Source organism: Aethalodelphis obliquidens, unplaced genomic scaffold, assembly GCF_003676395.1.
Source record: "Aethalodelphis obliquidens isolate GAN/ISIS:26980383/991018 unplaced genomic scaffold, ASM367639v1 scaffold63, whole genome shotgun sequence".
NCBI lineage: Eukaryota > Metazoa > Chordata > Mammalia > Artiodactyla > Delphinidae > Aethalodelphis > Aethalodelphis obliquidens.
This window is the reverse complement of record NW_020838007.1, coordinates 7893824-7903782: the sequence shown is the minus strand read 5'-3', so window position 1 is coordinate 7903782 and position 9959 is coordinate 7893824. Positions and strand designations below refer to the sequence as shown.

The 9959-nt window shown below is 37.9% G+C and overlaps 1 long non-coding RNA gene across 1 annotated transcript; it reads right to left on the bottom strand.

The window, feature by feature from the left end:
- Positions 1–1507: 1507 nt before the first annotated feature.
- Positions 1508–5716, bottom strand: LOC113610469 (uncharacterized). Its single transcript, XR_003429093.1, has 2 exons — positions 5398–5716; positions 1508–2095 (listed from the first exon to the last, which is right to left on the bottom strand). It is a non-coding gene; the product is annotated as an uncharacterized LOC113610469 (long non-coding RNA).
- Positions 5717–9959: the final 4243 nt, after the last annotated feature.

Here is a 9959-nt window from a genome sequence, read left to right as displayed (position 1 = left end):
ATTTGGCCCCAAATTTCAATAGTGTCGGGGTTGAGAAATCTTGGCTTAGGGAAAGCACTTCTAAAAACATTGTGTTTTTAACTTATGCTTAATTTTAGTTTGTCTACATATAGATTTTCATCATGCATTAATCTTCTTAATTAAATCATGCTTGTTTACGTTTCAATTAGCATTAAATAACTTTTGCTATATTCATGGCTATAGAAAGATTTGTTCAGATCTCTATAAAGACTATGATGACAGTCCCTTTGGGGCAGAAATCTTAAGTAAAATTGATCTGTGCTCCAGGCACAAGAAACAGCAGGAATCTGGGTGCTATCACTGTGAATATTCCAAATACCAAGCTCCTGGAAGCATAAAGCTAGATCATAGGGTACCAACAAAGACAGATTATTTGGAAGACATAGACGCAAAGTGTATCTCAGTCCAGTCCCAGAAGCCAGAGAGGTCAGTAGGTGCTGCTCTGTTTCCTGGGTAGCAGAGGAGGATGATAAGCCAAACGACAATATTGCTGCAGTCGAGACTGAAAGAAGGCAGTTCACGAGTGAGGTGTTCATTTCAAAGGAGATCTTCACTATTGATGGAGAGACTGCACTGCCAGCCAGAACCTGAGCTTCTGCCGGTTCAACCAAATGTAATGAAGGAAGGAGAAGAGGGATTAGAGAGAGCAGCGCTGACAGACGGCAGTTTGCGAAGAGTTGAATCAGCATAAATTATATCTCATCAGTGAGCAGGGAGGAGGGAGGATGTGCTCCAGGGCTCGGCTCACCACTGAGCTGGCGCATGCACCAAAGCACAGCCAGCAAACCGCCAGGTGTCTTTCAGCGTTGGACTCAAGTGCAGGGGTAGAGAAATGCCTTGGTTGGAAAGCCACCTGGATTACAAATCGTGGGTAGAAGTCTATTTGAAACAATACAGAACTAAAAGACATGAATATTTGGGATATCGGAAGGCCTCAATCATAGACTACAGACAACCACAAGAAAAAATTGCTGATAACTAGATGTGACTAATACACAGATACTAGTTGTAAGTATCTATATAACTAAATACTTCAAAACAAGACTCACCAGTTCAAAATCAATCCACCTGTTTAATAGTGTTTGAAATAAAGGTAAATATTATTTTCTGAGGTTGAGGAGAGTTCACCTAAACCACATATGAAATTTTCAAATAATCAAATTTTTTATCCTGTAGATTTGAAACTTGCTTCTTGGAGATTACATAATTAAACATTAACGTTAACTTTCCAAAATTTCATAACTATCAAGGGAAATAAAAAGTCAGCCTGTCAGCCTTAACACATTATAATAACATACAATACAAAGTAATATAACAGATATGAATAGACATATGAATGACTGGGAGTCATGGTAATTATTGCTTTGGGGGTTAAGTAATGGAAATATGACAAATATCAGGTGCGTGTGAAGTAAAAATCGTTTAACAAAATCTCTGAGTGAAGATTTTTTTCATTGCTTTAAAAACCTGTTCTAAGTTTTCTTCAGTGTATTGAAGCTTACAAACCAGAACCCAGTCAGAATGTCCAGACCAGCAGATGGTACTAATAGGAAAACCAATGGTCCCTGAGATTTTTCAAGGGAATTTAAAAATTATAGAAGGGGAAAATTCCAAAGTGAATGTCAAATAGGTTAAAATCTTGTACTTCCATTATGTACATCAAAGCAAAGGAATGGATTTGGGAAAAAGGAATGTAAGGCCTATGACATACCCTCCTTTGTCTCTCATTTTGAATTATTATTGAGTGTTGGGCAAATTTTACAAGCCTCGAAGATTGTTTCTAATCCACAAATACGTTGTCTCAAGCTTCTGCGAAAACCAGTATTAGAGATGCTGTCGTAACAATTGTTCAAACTGGACAAGCAGCCAGTGGGTCATTACTCACGGGGAACCAGTAGCACAGCAACGGGCTGACTTTTGCAAGGAGCACTTTGCAGCTCAGAATGAGTTTGGTTGCCCTCCTGGACGCTTCCACCATTTGAGGGTTTTGTTGTGAAGGCAGAAAACAGTATTTAATATTTAATGAAGTCATTCTCTGCTGATGTTTCATGGCAGATGTGCTCTACTTAGTAGACTGTCGGAAAGAAAATGTAGAGGCAAACGCATTAAAAATTATCAGACATTTTCATAGCCTCTCCCGAGGTGTCTCTGAAGGGTAATTACCTTGTGCACAAGATGGAAATGAAATGGGGAAAACATTTTTGTGCAAAAGTACAAGAAACGATTATACTGTTGGCAGGAATCCTAAGCTCCAGATGCATTATTTTTTGCTACTTCCAGCTTTCTTCTTCCCTTTTTATCCAGATGAGTTCTGCATTATATGCATTATATGCAGAACTTACAGGACTTACAGAGGAACAATAAGAGACTTTAATAATTCATATCTGAGAGGAGTGAAAATAGAAGGGCACATCTTATTATGAGGACATCAAATAGGTTACTTATTCTAACACATAGAAAATGCTACAAACCGTTCTAGTTCCTACTAAGAAGGCCCATTCTTCTCTGTCTTGGAAATTTCTGATATTGGAGGACCCAAGATTCTTGGACCAGAACCCCTTCATTGCCTAATGGTTTGTGCCCCTTTGGAGTTTAATGAAGATCTGGACATAATTTTGTCAGCTAGCAAGAGGAGAAAGGGAGGGGAGGAGAGAGGAAGGAAAGAAGCTAGGAGAGTCAGAAAGGTCATTTCCCCATCATGCTCTGGGCGTGCTCTGATGGGAACTGGCAGCAGACTGTCGCCCCAGGAAGCAGCGTTGTAAGTGGCCTCAGCCCAACATTGTTGAACAAACTTAAAGTGTGTGCTGCTTCCCCTGGACCACATTCTGTCATTTGAATCTGAAATGGCAGCTGCGTCAAAACAAGTTTGCATTATGTAGACCTAATTCCAATTTTTAAAATGCTGACTCAAAATCCTATGTAACCAGCAGCAATCAATTATATTTGTCAGTTTCTCTGAATACGGTTTATGAATTTCTCAACACACCAGGACTAGATTCCACGCCGCCACATGAGAGAGAAGCTGTGTGTTCTGAATCAATAATAATGACCATTTACTGGACTTGCAACGTCCAACAGTATGGCAGAACAGACATGAGCTGGGGATTGCAGGGGAGTGTTTGGTCAGCTGAAGTCCTGCTGGATTTGGAATAGATTCAGACAAACACACTTGTTCAAGCAGTGTTGAGCTTGTGAGCAAACAAGGGGAGTCTTCAGTACCAAAACATGCAGACATAAACAAAATCCCCAAACAAGAAAAAGGTGAAGATGGGCTGAAAATGGACTTGAACATAGGCAAACCCCAAATATGGATTCTTTTCCTGGAGTCCAATGCCCACCCCAGCAGTGGATTTGGAATTTAAGCCAGGGACCCACAGCGAATGGAACAGACAAACTTGGAGATGTTAGGAGTTCCTGCAGGCACCTTCTCAGTGGAGAAAAGCATCCCCAGGACTCAGAACTTTCATGGAATATGTGGTCAAAGATAGTCAAATTAAGTGAAATATAATCATGATATGCCCAAGGAAACAAACCACCATTAAGTGATGACAGTCAGCAAAACAGTCAGTCTGGATACTTCACCTTTTCGGGACTTCCCTGGCGGTCCAGTGGTTAAGACTTTGCCTGCCAATGCAGGGGGTGCAGGTTTGATCCCTGGTTAGAGAGCTAAGATCCCACATGCCTCGCGACCCAAAGAAAACAAATAACAAAATAAAAAACATGAAACAGAAGAAATATCGTAACCAATTCAACAAAGACTTTAAAAATGGTCCACATCAAAAAAAATCTTAAAAAAAAATAAAACAAAAAAATAAACGTTCCACCTCCTGCACAAACACCTCAAATTATTGGAGTGGTCAGATTTGGAATGGGAAAGAACTATGATGACAAAATGTGGGTTAAGAAAGACAGGAACAGGGAGTTCCCTGGTGGTCCAGTGGTTAGGACTCTGCACTTTCACTGCCAGGAGCGCGCGTTCATTCCCTGGTTGGGGAACTAAGATCTGTAAGCCGTGAGGCGCGACCAAGAAAAAAAAAATCTTACAATTAAAAGATTAAAATAAAAAACAGGAACAAAGGATCATCAAAAACATGCAGATGAAAATTACAATTCTTGAAATGATCTAAATAGCATATTTTACACAAATGAAGAATGAATATTATTCTTGAAATGAAAGAGTAAGCCCTGCATCTCCTGAAAAGAAGCGTCAAGAGATGTCAAAGTTACCCAGAATGCAGCACACACACAAACACACACGCACAGAGGACAGAATGAGAAGGCTTGACATAAATTTAGTCAGTGTTTGATAAGAAAATGAATAGGACAGAAGGAGCAGAGGAGAAAAACAATTTGACTGCAGAGGTATCAACGGATATAATAGAAGCAAAATACCAGGGAATAATATCTTCAAAATGCTGAGAAAAAAATAACGGCCAACTCAGAACTGTATGCAGTGCAAATTTTTCTTTTAATAACTAGGATGAATAAAGACATTTTCATATATACAAAAACAGAGATTATGATCAGCAGAATTTTATCAAAGGGATTCCTAAAAGGTATATTTCAAGAAGAAAGGAAAATCATCATGGAAAGAAGTTCTAGTGGTTTAGGAAGAACTGCTTAGTAAAAAAAAATGGTAAGTACATAGGAAAATCTAAGTGAATATTTTGTATATAAAATGAAAATACCTCAATTGTGGGGTTAAATAATGAGCTAAAATACTGATTTTTAAAATACCATATAAGTTGGAGGGTGATCATTAGATCTGGCCTTCTAAGGTCCTGTTATTATTCAGGAAGAATGTTAAGATAGTGATGCATGGTAACATTTTGAGGATGAACACTAAAAGAGTGGAAACAATGAATCACAAATCAGTATAGGGAAGAAAGAAGAGTAAAAATAAAGCAATTCAAAGGAAGAAAAAGGGGAAAGAGGTAGAAGAATCATCAAAAAGCAGGACAAACAGAAGGCACACCAAGTAAGAACCTTGTAACAAGTTTAGGATTTTTATTCCCAGCTGTACAAAAGATCTGATACCTGGAATGACTTGCTCAATATGAGCGAGTAGAATTTTGGACAAAATGAAAATAAATTATTTAAATACATGGGAATATGAGATGGTATAAGATTAAGAAATCCACAAGATCCCAAAAGTTGAGTGAGAGCAGGAGCCCGGAAAGGAGACACCACAGCCAGGTTTCACCCTGAGGGTTTCTGCTGGACTTGTGCCCTCCCCGCTTTGGCCACTGCACAGGGATTATGCATGAGATCCCAGGGCCTGTGTGAGGTAGGAGAATCGAATAGGAGCCATCTGCATACATCTGTGACCTACAGAACCACACCCTTTGTGTCAAGGTTAGCATGAAATAAACCTACCACGCAGAAGAGGCCAGCAGTGAAACACCATCTTGCCCTTGGTACTGGGTGAAGAGAGGAAATCTCCTCTGAGGATTCATGTCTGTAAGCTTATCTTCATGAGGGCTTTTGGTCCAAATCCGTATTGCCAACGTGTTCCAAAGAGACTGCAGACAGAGCATTTAGAACAAGACGCTGTCTTAGAACAAGACACTGTTAGCATTATACTCAAGCACACAAATACTCCCTGGAAGAACACAACTTCAAATCAAACCTGAAAGAATTCCTAGCGATTGCTTTCTAAGGAAAGTAAGCAGCTTCCAATCTAAAGCAACACTTGTGGATGAGAAATGCAAAATGAACAAACAATGGAAAGAGACAAAGACTTCCGGTATTGGAGCCATCACACCCAGATTACATGATAACTTTAATATGCTTAAAGAAATAAAGAGAAGATTGAAAGATGAGCAGAGGGCAGAACCTACCCTGTGGATTAGAGAGAGAACTAAACAGAATTCTAGAGCTGAAAGATATCATGATTAAAAATATAAAACTTGGACACATTGAACAAATCACGCTGCTGAAAAAATTTGCAAATGAGAAGATAGTTCAAAAACACTATCCGGAATTCAGTACAAAATACAAATTCAGTTAAGAAACAAGGAGACTTGAGTAAGATTTGACATATTTAATCAGGGTTTCAGAAGAAAAAAAAAAGGTTTCAGAAGGAGAAAAATCAAGCAGAGACAAAATTGGAAGAGAGAATATCAGATCCAGGAAACCCAGTGACAAACAAGAGACATAATTAAAACAAACAAACATCTAGATATATAATGAAACTTCAAAATACCAAAAAGAGAAGATTTTATAGAAGCCAGAGAGGAAATGGAGAAAATGAACTATTAGACTAATGCTAACTTCTCAAGCAGAGTGATGGAAGCCAGAAGACAGTGGAATAATAGCTTTGGGGTGGTGAAAACTGACCATCTGGAATTCTACACTCAGAATATTTTTCAAGAATGAAGACAAAATAAAGCACAAAATGAACAAACCGACAGCTTCCCAGGTTTACTACCCAAAACCCACATTAAAAGAAATAGTAAAAAAAATACACTTGAGTAGATTTTAAAAATTCTAGCCATGCTCTGTTTACACCACAAACATAAGAATGCAAAGGTTGACAGAGCATGGAGAAAGATTTACCAGATAATTATCAACCAAAAAGATACATTTTAATCAAATATTGCCAGAAGATAGTTGACATAGCTAGTTAACATCTGATAAAAGATTTCAAGCAAAGAGCATTACTAGTGGTAGAAGTTCAAAATGATAAAAAGTTCAAATCAGGAAGATATGAAATGCTAAAATTGTAATAGCATAATTTTATTTTTAAAAAATAAAACTGCAGAGAGAAGACAAATACATGTAGGAGATTTTAACATATTCCCCCCAGAAATTAATATTTCGGACAGACAAAAGTGAGTGGTGATTGATATAGAAAGTTTAAACAGTGCAATGAACAGGTTTAGGTGTGTGCAGTATTGCCTGCAACAATTAAGGAATGCCCATTCTTCCAAACACATGGGAACGTTTTCAAAAATTGATCACCTGTGAAGCCATAAAGGTACCTCAGCAGAGACAAAGGACTGTTATCACAGAAACCATATCCCCTGACTAAAATGCAACTAAGTTCAGAATAAAACTAAAAGCATTCCATATGTTTGGAAATACTTAAAACTTCTAAATAACTCATGGGTCAAGGGAGAAGCAAAATGCTATGTGTCAAAAATTGTGAAATGCTATGATACTAGCAGGGAAATATACAACGCTTAGTGCCTTCATTTAAAAGAAAAAGGATTGTGGGCTGGCCTCCCGCAGGAGTGGCCAGGCTGGGCATTACCCAGCAGCACCTCGCGGGGTCCTTCTTCTTTGAGTCCTTCTGCTCCACTGCATTCCCCGTCTTAGCATTCTTGTTGGTTTCTTCTCCAATCACACGTAAGCCTGGGTGTTTCAAGTCAGGCATACCCCGTTCAAATCCCAGCTCCTCTATTTCCTTCCTTGCTGAGCCTCCATGACCTCATCTTTACAACCAGGCTGCCAGTCTGTACAGGCTTGTTGGGAGGACTTGGTGAGAGTCTGTGCGTGAAGTGCCTGGTTCTTGATAAATACCTGGTATGTGATAACCCGAGGTCACACTGTGTGGCCAGAGGTGATTTCTCAAAGTGCTGATGGCTCTGCTGGAAGAGGCCTGCTGCCCCTCACGTGGTCAGTGGGCTCAGCAGCACTGACCCCTCCTCCCATGCCCATCCCACCCCTCCATGCCCTGGCTCTATCTAGCATATCCCAGATAAAGTGGCACTGTGTGCAGAGTCTGCATCCCTGGGGGCAGAGGGCAAGGGAGGAGTGGGAGTGGGGGTAGAAAAAAGAAAGAAATTAATTGAAAATAAATAAAAGAAAAAGGATTAAAATTAAGGCACTAAGGATCCAACATAAGAAACAAAACCAAACAAAAACAGCAAATTAATCCCAAAGGAGATCTAATGAAAGAAAGTAATCATAAAGATAAAAGAAACCAGTAATGAAACAAAAAACAATTATAAAGGAGAGAATTAACGCCCAAAGTAGGTTCTTTGAAAAAGATGAATAAAACAGAGAAGCCTCTGTAAAGGTTAGTCAAGGAGAGAGAAAGTAAGATATTAGGATGAAAGGTGGACTTAACTATAGACACTTCAGAGATTTAATAGTTAAGAATTACTATGGCCCATTTTAAGCCCAATAATTTGAAAATTTAGATGGAATGGATTAATTTTAAAATAAACTTGCTGCACTGACTCTAGAAGAAATAGGAAATCTGTATATTCTTACAATCACTAATAAAATTGAGTGGGCTTTGAGAAATTTGACTCTATTAAAATTAGGGACTTCTGTTTATGGAAAGACATCAAAAAGTGAGTGTTCATACCAACCACAGACTGGGAATAGAAATTTACCACATGCATAATAGACAAAAAAAGATTATCCAGAATGCTTAGTTGCTGCCTAAAGAGATGGGCTACAGACATGAACAAGCATTCCACCAAGAAGAAAATACAACAGATCATAGGCAAACGACAGGATACTCCTCCATCTTATTATTAATTAGGCAGGTCAGAATTAATATTCCAATATTATTTTCTTTCTCAATCTTCAGATTGGCAAAAAAGTTAGAAGCCAAATACCAAGTATTATGAGGATGTGAAGCCAAAGGAACTTCCGTCAGTTGTAATGAGAGTGTATATTTGTATAACCATTTTGGAAGACAGTTTGGCATTGCCTGGGGAAACAAAGTAAGCATGCATACAGGGCTGCAGTTCCACTCCTAGAAAATCCTGCACATGTGCACTGGAAACACAAAAGTATTGATCGTGCTAGCATAAATGAGTGAATGGGTATATAAACAATGCACAAGCGAATACTGGGAATAATGCAAATGTCCATCAACACAATGGATAGATAAATTTGTGTACAGTTGCAAGAAGGACTATATGTACACAGCTGAAACTGAATAAACCATAGTCTCACACAATACCATGTATGAGCTTTAAAACATAATGGTGTGTGCTTATAAGAAACAAATTCAGAAAAATCAATTCTATATGATTGCATATTTGTAAGTTCAATAAAACAACACTACACAATGTGTTTGAGGAAGCACATGTGCATGGGTGATAAAACTAAAAGAAAAGCAGGGTAATGGTTAAAACAAAAAAGAGATTGGTCACCTTAAGGAGGTGGGAAGAAGAGTTGCAATTGGGGGTGGGAATATCTGGAGTAATGACAAATTCAATTCCTTTTTTTTTTTTCAACAAGGAAAATAGTACATAAACTTTGCAGTGTGGCTTATAATTTCTTAAAAGGAAACAGTTTACATAGACATCAAATTAACATTTGAATGTTGATATTGAATCACATACCAGTTGACTTCTACAAAGTTACTTAATACAACATTCTGTTTTTTTAAAGGTAAACCTATCAGAATCATACATTATTGTTTCAAATTAATTTCCTCTCCATAATTGATAGTTTATTTTGTGATTTTAAATTCTGCCTAGTTTCAATGATGGTGGTATAAAGTTCAAAGTGAGTATTTCTGAAAGCTGTTGTTATTGTTATTTAAGAAAATGCATTATTTTTAAGGGTCAGTAAATTTTCTGCAGCATTACTAAGTCTTCATAAAATGACATACTTCTTTTGAACAAAAAGACATAAACAAAGCTAGAATAAAGTCTGACATTCAGTGCTTGTATAGAATTATAATTTATGAGGCAATTGGATGTTCATGAAATTTATACAAAACAAGTCCTTTTGCGCTTATGCACTGCAAGCATTTTTTTAAACAATTGCTGGGGTTTTTTGTTTTGTTGCTCAGTAATGCACCGTTTTTTTCCCCTTATTTTGACTCCCTCCACCCCTTTCTCCCCACCCCCTGCTGTCTTTGGCAATCACCAGTCTGTTCTCTGTATCTATGAGTTCTTTTTTTCAAGGCTCCCACATAAGAGAAATAATATGATATTAAATATTTGTCTTTCTCTGTCTGATTTATT